Below are 11688 nucleotides of genomic sequence, written 5' to 3' on the forward strand. Positions count from 1 at the left end.
CTTTCGTTGTTAACGTGGGTCCTTTAGTTGATGCTTACCTAACTCTAATGCACTCGTGGGATCCAACTTATCTATTAATCTCAATTAGATCAAAAGTTATTTATAATATTAAAAAAGTGTATGTGGTGAGTATCAATCTAATCTATGTTTTGGAAACACATGATATATCTAAATTTGGAAAAAAATTAACATCAAAAGACAAGGCAATGAAATCTGAACAATCTGTTTAGGGCTTAGCAAAGTGTGATCGTATCTCTTTTGGTGAGAATTAAGTAGTTAAGTAGTTTAAGATGCTGACCAGTAATTAGTTGTTCCTCATTTTAAATTATTATCTTAATCTTAGACAACCTCGAGACAAAAATTTCTTAATTTCAGAAAGTACTCATTAGTTAATTTGTTGTTGTGTTACTGTAAATCATTGGGTAAAAAGAACATGATGTCAAACTCCAATAGTTTGATTGATTTAGTGGTAAATCACTCTATCGGAATTCGACGTTTTAGGTTTGATCACATTTATAAAAAAAAAATTAAAAAAAAAAACAATTTTTTAGAGTCATTGAATGATCTATATATATATATATATTTTGTAAATATTATTTTGATCTTTAAAGTCTTCACTATTTTAATATTTTGTAAATATTATTTTGATCTTTAAAGTCTTCACTATTTTAATATTTTGTAAATATTATTTTGATCTTTAAAGTCTTCACTATTTTAAACTGGAACAGCAATCTTTTCATCCTAAATTTTTTATGATAGAAATAAATAAAAAATAAAGAAAAGACCATGAGGCTTTGCTTGTTGGAGGAAAAATAATTTGGGCAGCGCAAAATATCTGAAAATGAAAGACACTTGTGTTCTGTCCTTTTGTCTTGGTTCACTCCATTATTTGCATTCATTTATTTATCTTTTTTTTTTTTGTGAAGATTTATTTAAACAAATGATAAATAAAATATAAGGATATTTCAGTCTTAACTTGCATTGAAACTTGGTATAAATAATCAATTTTTTACGAAGTGTGTATATTTCAAATGTCACGCATAATATGAGATTGATAGAAAATAAAGGTTAGAAGAATTTGTATCCTATTAAAAAATAAAAATAAAAATCATTTACCTCACCTAACAAATATTTTATCTTAGACATTTTACATCTAACTCAACGTGATGTGGAACTTTACCCTCCAACACTATCTATCCCTCAATCAAGCCTAATTTGGTTCATCTATTTGTGGACGTAGTTGTAACTTACTTACCATCTCAGCCTCATGCATGCCTCTTGTTTGCTTTTGAGGCCGTATTTTTTTTTTTTTGTTTTCATTCTCCATTTATTCTTTGAGTTTGGTGTTATATATATATATATATATATATATATATATATATATATATATATATATTGTAGAGTTTTGTTTCGTCTTAGTTTAAAAATTCTCATGTTTAGCTCTCTAATGGGAAAGCAAATATACCATCACACCATAGCGAGAGTAGCTATCATATACACCTAGTCCTCGATGCTATATATTATTATATTCCTTCTCTCAAAAAAAAAAAATTATTATTATATTCCTACATATAATGAAGTAATATTTTTTCCTATCAAAAATATCTCTAGTGTATGCATAACTTGATTTTTTTTTCTTCCATATAGTATTGTAAATAAAAGGTTAAGAAAGAATTTCAACAAAAATTTTTAAAAAAAAGTGGTTATAAATAACCTTTAACGGTCTCACTTGTAATACAACTTGTGGTGTTTTAAAACCAGAGTTTTATAAATAGCTTGAAGTATAAATATGTGAAAACAGTATTATAAAACTCGGATTGGTCAAACTGGTTGAACCAGTCTGAGTGAAAACCAAAGAGGTGTGTTGTTCAGTTTGATTACAAGACCGAATATGCAATCAACTCGGTAAAACTCGAAGTGACCCGAACGGGTCAACGGTGCAACCAGTGAACCACTTTAACCCGTATCAGACCGAACAGGTTTGATGATTGGAAGAAACTTCACAAAAAATACCATACTTTGCCTAAACAGGAATTCAAACTTGGGACCGAAACCTATCAATCTCTTACCTTTACCGCTCATCCAAGATTACTTGATTGACTATAATGCTTCTAAGTTATATATATTTGATTTGATACTTTCATTATGAAACACGAGATACCAAATTAATATACTAGTAATATCTATCTATCTTCCCCTTTTTTATTTTATCGAAGTTTTTTTTTTTTTAGAAAAGCTCACGCAAATCTCTTTTTCTTTTTTTTTTCCCTAATCATCAACTATCTTTTTTTTTAAACTTAAAACAAACTAAATTTTTCTTTATTTTATATCCATAAAACATATTGATAAAATATTGTTTTATTTTTTAGGAATGTATTGATCAAATATTGTTAAATTTTTTTTATATATAACTTATTATTGATATTTTTATAGAAATATTTTTATTAAATTTTATAGTTATGAAATTTAAGTCATGAATTTTTTTTATTTAGAACGGGCTAATAGTCATGCGGTTCGATCAGTGGTCCACTGATCCGACCAACAACCCAGTGACCCAGTGTCTTAGCTGGGTCAATCACCGGTCTGGGTTTTAAAACACTCTGTGAAATCAATAGTGACTTTTTCTTTGAACAAAAGAAGAGTTTAAGGCAAAAAAGAGTGCGACTGAAGAAAAAAAACTAACAATTTTAGAAAAGAGTCTCACTAACATAACCAAACAAGAAAAGCTTCATCTCAACCGAATGCTCAACCAAGAGAACGAGAAGAGAAATATTGTCTAAACCAATATTACAGTTTTTTTAGAACAAATGGTCACTTTAGTCTCTGACTCTACACCTCGTTGTCACAAAGGTCTCGTCAGGATTAAATAAAAAGAAGTCTCTGACTATGCACTTTCGTTATCACTTTAGTCTCCAGTGTTAAATAATTTTGCTAAGTGATGATGTGACATAGGTTTTAAGATGACATGGCATTTGATGTGTCACAGGGATTAAAATGAAAGTAGAAAATGGTCACTTTGGTCCCTAAACTAAAAATCATTATCCCCAAATTGAATCTCAAATCCCTAAATGGCATCTAATTCTCTTTTTTTATCAAAATCAATCTTTCATTAAACATCAACTTATTGTTAGGTCCCTAACTGTGCATACTTATTATCAGTTAGGTCCCTGACAGTAAACATGTACTCTCGCTAAGGTTCCTAACAAGTTTTTAGTTTAATAGAATGCTACATGCTGACAGCAATAAGACATTAGTGCAAGATGCATGAAGGAGGCATTGCAACATTTGATTTTTTGGGTTTCTGTGTTAAAAGCTTGTAAACTATTACTCCCTCCGTTTCAAAATGAGTGTCATTTTAGGCCATTGCACACAGATTAAGGAATGGAATGAAATAATCATTAGACATAACACTTTTACTAAATTGCCCTTACTTTATAAGAAAAAGACAAACATAAAGTTGCATTGAAAATTGTGTGAGAGAAAAGTTGGAGTGGGTAAAGTTGGAAGAAAAAAATTAAAGTTGTATTGGAAATGTAAAGCGACATTCATTTTGAAACAAATTTTTTTGGCTAAAGCGACACTCATTTTGAAACGGAGGGAGTATAACACTAACCAAAATGATTCCATAATTGAATACCAAAATGTTTCCATAAAATAATTATTAAATCACTTCATAAATCATAACATAACTATTAAGAGACCAACTTGAACCATTTAGAAGAAGGAACATGAGTGATGATGAAAATGAAAAATGGTAAAAAGAAGTAACTAGTTTGTAGCACACATCACACTATAAACTATGGTCTATCATTCTATAAATCTATTCAACTGAAAATTTGTCAGGGGCTTTAGTAAGAGTACATGTTTACAGGGGCGGAGCCCTTCATGGGCTGGGGTGGGCCACGGCCGACCCGGAAAAATTAAAAAATTAATAATTATCAATCTAATTTGCAAGATTTTAAACAATTTTGTGACTCTTTTTATTTTCAGCACATCTAAATCCTTGTAAAGTGGTGTAGTGACCCACCTAAAAAAATAAAAAAATAAAAATCATAGATCCATTTTGTGAGATTTTTCAACAGTTTTATATTTCGGCGATTCCAAAAGTGGTTTACATGATTTTGTCATGTCTATGCTTGGCTAGTTAGCGGAAGTTTGCAAACCTTCAAATTTATGGGGGTTTCAAACCTCCCTTGTATTGTTTTTTCAACTGAAAATTGTTTCAATTTACATTTATACTATAAAAAAAAAGTTTCTTAATTTAGCGCCCCACCCAAACTCTTTTTTTCTGGCTCTGCCACTGCGTGTTTACTGTCAGAGACCTAACTGATATAAATTATGCACAGTTAAGGACAAGTAAGTTGGTGTTTAATGGAAGATTGATTTTAAACAAAAGAGAGAATTGGATGACATTCAAGGATTTGAGATTTAGAGATTTAGGGATTTGAGATTCAGTTTGGGGATATTGATTTTTGGTTTAAGGACCATTTTCTACTTTCACTTTAGTCTCTGTGACACATCATATGTCATGTCATCGTAAAATATGTGTCACATCATCACTTAACAGAATTATTTAACATCGTGGACTAAAGTGATAACGGAAGTGCAGAGCCAGTGATTTATTTGTATTTAATCTTGAGTCAGAGACATTTGTGACAGCAAGGTGCAGAGTTAGGGACTAAAATGACTATTTGCAATTTTTTTTTAGAGAGAAACGAATATTATAGTGACTAGCCATGCACAAGGATCACCCTCACATTAGGGCTGAAGTTATGGTGCATAAGGCATTTCCTTATGCGCCATGCATAAAGACACTACAACCGTCAGATTTGTTTAATGATACAAGCCTGAAGACGCATGGTATAACCATGAAACTGCGCGCATGGAATAAAATACTACACCCATATCCCTTCTACTTCACCCTCCTCTTCTTCTTCGCAGATCTCTTCTGTTTTCCTCTTCTTCTTCGCCGTCCATTCAATCATTCATCAATTCATCTTCTTTAAATCAAAATTCTAGAAAACGAAATTCATCTTCTTCAAATCAAAATCCTTCTTGTTTGCAAATTCAACCAAATCCAAATCATAATTCTGGAAACACAGTGTTTAATCGAAAAAGAGGATGAAGTTGAAAGAGGTCGAAATCGAAATCAAAATTCTGGAAACACAAGATTGAGGATGAATTGAAGATCTGCATCGAAAAAGAGGAAGAAAGGGGAAAAATCTAAAACCCTGGAATTTTCCCCCTTTTCTGATTTTGGGTTTGGGATTGGGTTTGACACTGCTTTTTCAGTAGAAACAAAAAATCCATGAGAAATATTGTTGAAATGGGAAAAACAACCCATTTGGGTTTGAAGAAGATGAATAGCGGGAAGAAGAAGAACAACCACTATTAAGAAGTTGAATACGGAAAACGAGCCGGATCTTTACGGAAAACGAGCCGGATCTTGTGAATGAATGATTTTTGTTCAGCAATGTTTTCATGGATTTGGTGATGAAGATGGATTTGAATTAATATTTTTGTTCAACAAACTTCTCATCTGTAATTCGTTTGAACACAAATTTGATGTTATTGAAGACTAGGAATTTGATGTTATTTTGGTTTCACATAGAACACTATCAAAACCATTTAACCGTACTTATGGTTTCAGTATTCCATACCCCTAATTTTAGTAAAATTAAATTAATTTGAACATTATTGGGCCAAAAATTAAATAAGATGAATAATATTATACGATAGATACTATAAACAACTAGTATTATTGAGAATGTTGTGATGAATTGTGTTGTTTATGATCAATCCGGTTCGGATCTGGTGTTAGCATTACCCACGGAAACCATTTTCACTGCAAAATGGTTTTGGAGTACAACTCACGGAAACCATTTCCACAGCAAAATGGTTTTGAAACCAACTCACAGAAACCATAGTCATAGCAAAACCATTAGACAATTATTTTGGTTTCTCATAGAAGACTATCAAAACCATTAAACCATAATTATGGTTTCAGTAATAATTTCAGTGTATAACATCTTAATCATTATTCAAAACCATTACACAATTATCTTGGTTTCACATACATGATTATCAAAATCATTAAACCATAATTATGGTTTCAATAATAATTTCAGTGTATAACATGTTAAACAAAGTTCCAGTAAAGAAACTCATAATCCATACTCATTTCTCTCTCTAACTCATAAAAAACTTATTCAAAACAGCTTATTTTGTGCAAAATAGTTGTTTTGCACAAATAAGCTGTTTTGTATAAATAAGTTGTTTTGAATAAGCTGTTTTGCACAAATAAGTTATTTTGTATAAATAAGTTGTTTCGAATAAGCTATTTTGTATAAATAAGTTGTTTTGAATAAGCTGTTTTGCACAAATAAGCTGTTTTGTATAAATAAGTTGTTTTGAATAAGCTGTTTTGCACAAATAAGCTATTTTGTATAAATAAGTTGTTTCGGATAAGCTGTTTTGCATAAATAAACTGTTTTGAATAAGTTGTTTTGCATAAATATGTTGTTTTGAATAAGTTGTTTTTTAAAATGAAATCGAAATAAGCTGTTTTGTATAAATAAGCTGTTTTGCACAAATAAGTTGTTTTGTATAAATAAGTTGTTTTGAATAAGTTGTTTTGCACAAATATGCTATTTTGTATAAATAAGTTGTTTCGAATAAGCTGTTTTGCATAAATAAGCTGTTTTGAATAAGTTGTTTTACATAAATATGTTATTTTGCATAAATAAGTTGTTTTGAATAAGTTGTTTTTTAAAATGAAATCAGAATAAGTTGTTTTGTATAAATAAGCTATTTTGAATAAGCTGTTTTGCACAAATAAGCTGTTTTGCATAAATAAGCTGTTTTGAATAAGCGGTTTTGCACAAATAAGCTATTTTGTATAAATAAGTTGTTTCGAATAAGCTGTTTTGCATAAATAAGCTGTTTTGAATAAGTTGTTTTGCACAAATAAGTTGTTTTGTATAAATAAGTTGTTTTGAATAAGCTGTTTTGCACAAATAAGCTGTTTTGTATAAATAAGTTGTTTTGAATAAGCTGTTTTGCACAAATAAGCTATTTTGTATAAATAAGTTGTTTCGAATAAGCTGTTTTGCATAAATAAGCTGTTTTGAATAAGTTGTTTTGCATAAATATGTTGTTTTGCATAAATAAGTTGTTTTGAATAAGTTGTTTTTTAAAATGAAATTAGAATAAGTTGTTTTGTATAAATAAGCTATTTTGAATAAGCTGTTTTGCACAAATAAGCTGTTTTGCATAAATAAGCTGTTTTGAATAAGCGATTTTAAAAAAAACGATCCTAATAAGTTGTTTCGAATAAGCTGTTTTGCATAAATAAGCTATTTTTGAATAAGTTGTTTTTTAAAATGAGATCGGAATAAGCTGTTTTGCATAAATAAGTTGTTTTGAATAAGCGGTTTTTAAAAAATCATTCTAATAAAATGTTTTGCATAAATAAACTATTTCGAATAATTTGCATAAATAAATTGTTAAGAAAAAAATTATAATATGGGGCTTTATTAGGCCCACAAATAAATAAATTTTATAGTGGGCTTACTTGGGATGTAGAAAGCAATTATGTTGGGTGTAGAAAACAATTATGCACGGTGCATAAGGATCTCCTTATGCACCATAACCACACCCTCACATTAGGTGTGGTTGAATCTCACATGTCAATCTTTTTTTTTTTTTGTTAACATTGTGTGATCTTTCAAATTGTCTTGATGAATGAATCATATCATGATATCAATGAGAATTTTTGAATCACTTTCCCCCTTGAGATTAGGAACTAAACTCAGGCGCCGTTTCTGGTACATGACATTGATGGGTCATGTACCATACATGATCACTTCTTTTTCTTTTTTTTTTGCTGCAAAATCAATTAAAGCCATTGGATTAGTTTGGAAGGCAATGGATGGTTGAGATTCCAAGGTCTCTTTTCTACTAAAATGTATATAATTAAAATTGAAATTAAATGTAGTAAAGGGTGTTTTGGGAATCCTATTGAAAATCTAGAAATGTGTTTCAAGACCCTTTTTTTTCGCCCAGTTTAATTTTTGTAATTTTTTTTTGTTCGTTTATTTCAGTTTTAATACTAATTTTTTAAAATGCAATTGAACTTAGAATTAAATGTCGTAAATGGTGTTTTGGAAATTCTCTTGAAAATCTAAAAATGTTTTTCATGACTGTTTTTTTTACCAGTTTAATTTTTGGAATTTTTTTTGTCCGTTTATTTTAGATTTAAACTAATTTTTTAAAATGCAATTGAACTTGTAATTAAATGTCGTAAATGGTGTTTTGGGAATTCTCTTGAAAATTTAGAAATGTTTTCCAGGACCAGTTTTTTTTGTCCAGTTTAATTTTTCGAAGCTTTTTGTTCTTTACAATGTATAAAACATTAAACCACTGTCAAAAAATTGCTTTTTATTATAATCATTTTAACTTCATTTTGACTCTTATTAACTCGTATAATACGTTAATATATTTTAAAAAAGGTTATATGATCGATGTTAATTTATAAGATTTTAAATTTACATGAATAAAAATTTGTTTTATTCTAACTTTATGAAATTGATAGTAAAAGAATTTTTGAGTTTGACTACAAAACTAGTAAAAGATCCATGCTTTCATACGGGTCACCTAACATTGCAATAATTATATAAAAACTAATTACATTGTTAATATTGTAGAATGTTTATAGATATTAAATGAAAATTATAAGTATTAATGTAATGTTTCTATTAAATATTTTTCTCTTATATATACAAGAATTTCTTAAATAGTTGTGTCACACCAATTATGGATTTTATTTGCTTATATATGCGAAAACATATTTTTATGTAGATATATGAGTAAGTTGCTTATTGGAATATAAACGAAGTAGGAACTGAAGTTTAAGAAATAGTTGTATTTTGTTATCTATATTTAAATTACAAGCTAACTTCATTTCATTTTGTGACAAATGTTTTATGTATTTTAGTTTTTGTATTTTTTTTTTTGACAAAATTAATGTTGTATTATGTTATTTTCATTTTAATGTGTTTAAAAAATAGTTGTATTTTGTTATCTATATTTAAATTACAAGCTAACTTAATCATGGATTACATATGTTTTTGGTCCCTATAAGTATATCAACTTTTTGTTTTAGTCACTCTAAAAAATTTCTTTGACTTTAAGGTCCTATAAAATTTTCAATTACCATTTTTGGTCCCTCACTTTTTCCTCCGTTTGCCAAATAAATCCAGACTGTTAAGTTTAACCTTAAATGTATATGGTGGACCAACATTATAGATAGTCCACCATAGACCTTATTAAATTTTTCAATTTTAACCCTTTGATATTTTTTTAAGAAAGAGGACCGTTGGATAACACATGTCTATTTTATCTTACGATGTACCACTACCACCTAACTTTTTTTCCTTCTCTTCATCTTCTTCATCTTCCTCTCCCTCATCTTCATCAATCATATTCATACATTCATCACAACAACCCAGAATTTTTTTATTTTATATACATTCTTCATCATCTTCAATTCACATTCATCAAAGAACTTCAAAAATACCAAGAAAAATATACAGAAAAATTATTAAAACCCAAAAAAATTACTGGACCCAAAATCAAAACAGCAACAACCACAAAAAAAATTAGATCTTTTTTTCCTTCTTTTCACCTTCCTTTTCTCTTCTGTTCACCTTCCTTCTTCCGTTCCAGCATCAGATGATGAAAAGTTTATTTTGTTATCCATTATCAATCATTTTAACAACGACCCAGATGAATAATTTCAAAAAAGATTAAAAATTAAAGCCAACTGAAGTGTGTAAAAGGTCTTTGAACCCAAAAGAGGATGATGTTGCCATTGATGAGTTACCGAGCTTTGGAGGCAAGTGATAAAGCAAATCGGTACATGGTGTTGCTGAAGAAATTGAAGGAAGAAACGGCGAAAAGCACAGTGATTGGGTGTTTGTGTTTTGATTTTGCAGATTGATTTTAATCCTTTTTTGACGTTGATGTTGTTGTTGTTATTTAATTGATTTGTTAGCATAATTGAGTTTGTGTTTGGAGTTTGAAGAGCACAGTGATTGATGATGGAGAAGTGAGGTTGGAATGGATGGAAACAATTTTTTATTGTTTTTTTTTTTCTGGGTTTGGGGTTGGTGTGATGAATGTATGAATATTATTGATGAAGATGAAGAAGAGGAAGATGAAGGAGATGAAGAAAAGGTTAGGTGGTAGTGGTATAGCGTAAGATAAAATAGACATGTGTATCCAACGGTCCTCTTTCTTTAAAAAAGATCAAAGGGTTAAAATTAGTCCACCATAGACATTTGAGATTTAACTTAACAGCTAGGGATTTATTTGGCAAACGGAGGAAAAAGTGAGGGACCAAAAGGTACGTTTTATTAATTGTGCGACCAAAATGAAAGCTTGAAATTATTTGAGGGACCATTGGATCAAATAAGCCAAGAGTGTTTTACGATGTTATGAACATGTCTCTAAAAAATCTTTCAAAAATTTAGAAGTTTAAACATAATTAAACAAATTTTAATTTAACAGGGACTAAAAACACTAACGAAAAATTTTGTAGGGACTAAAAAGTGTGATTTATTTTTATAGGGACTAAAAACAAAACTGCAGATATTTATATGGACCAAAAATTTCAATTTTAATGGTCAACATCTTATTATATTTAATTTATTATTAATCACTTAACACTGCAAATTTTGACAAATTATAATGATGGAATAACATATTGAAAGCAATAACTGAACACAAAATTTTTGGTAAATTTCTTTTTTATTAACTTTCACAACTAAAATTTAATTTTAAATTACATTAATTTTAATTAAAAAAATTGTGCAAACATTTCAGTCCTTGGGAAATTCAGTATGTTTTTGGAAGATTCTCGGATAACGGAAGTAATTAGTCTTTAGAAAATTTTCACAGGATAAAAGTTAGTATTTAGAAGATTCTCATAAAATAGAAGTTAGTCTTTGAAAAAATTTCATAGAACGAAAGTTAATATTTAGAAGATTCTCATAGAATGATAGTCAATCTTTGAAAGATTTTCATAGAACGAGAGGTTAGTCTTTAGAAGATTCTCATAGAACGGAAGTTAGCTTTTGAATGATTCTTTTAAAAAGGAAGTTAGTCTTTAGAAAATTCTCATAGAACGGAAATTAGTTTTTGAATGATTTTCATAAAACGGTAGTCTTTGAAAGATTCTCATAGAACGAGAGGTTAGTCTTTAGAATATTCTCGTAGAACGGAAGTTAGTCTTTGAAATATTTTCATAAAACGGAAGTTAGTCTTTGAAATTTTTTTATAGAATGATAGTTAGTCTTTGAAATATTCTAATCGAATAATGGTTAGTATCTGAAAGATTCTCATAGAACGGAAGTTAGCTTTTGAATGATTCTTGTAGAAAGGAAGTTAGTCTTTAGAAAATTCTCATAGAACGGAAGTTAGTTTTTGAATTATTTTCATAAAACGGAAGTTAGTCTTTGAAAGATTCTCATAGAATGATAGTTAGTCTTTGAAATATTCTAATAGAATGATGGTTAGTATTTGAAATATTCTCATCGAACGAAAGTTAGTCTACGAAAGATTTCTTAACTATACATTTATGTACTACTCCCTTCGGTCACTTTTGTTTATAATAGTGATCGGAGGAAG

Source organism: Medicago sativa, chromosome 2 (assembly GCF_051527215.1).
Source record: "Medicago sativa cultivar Bolivia chromosome 2, Bolivia_mono, whole genome shotgun sequence".
Classification (NCBI taxonomy): Eukaryota; Viridiplantae; Streptophyta; class Magnoliopsida; order Fabales; family Fabaceae; genus Medicago; species Medicago sativa.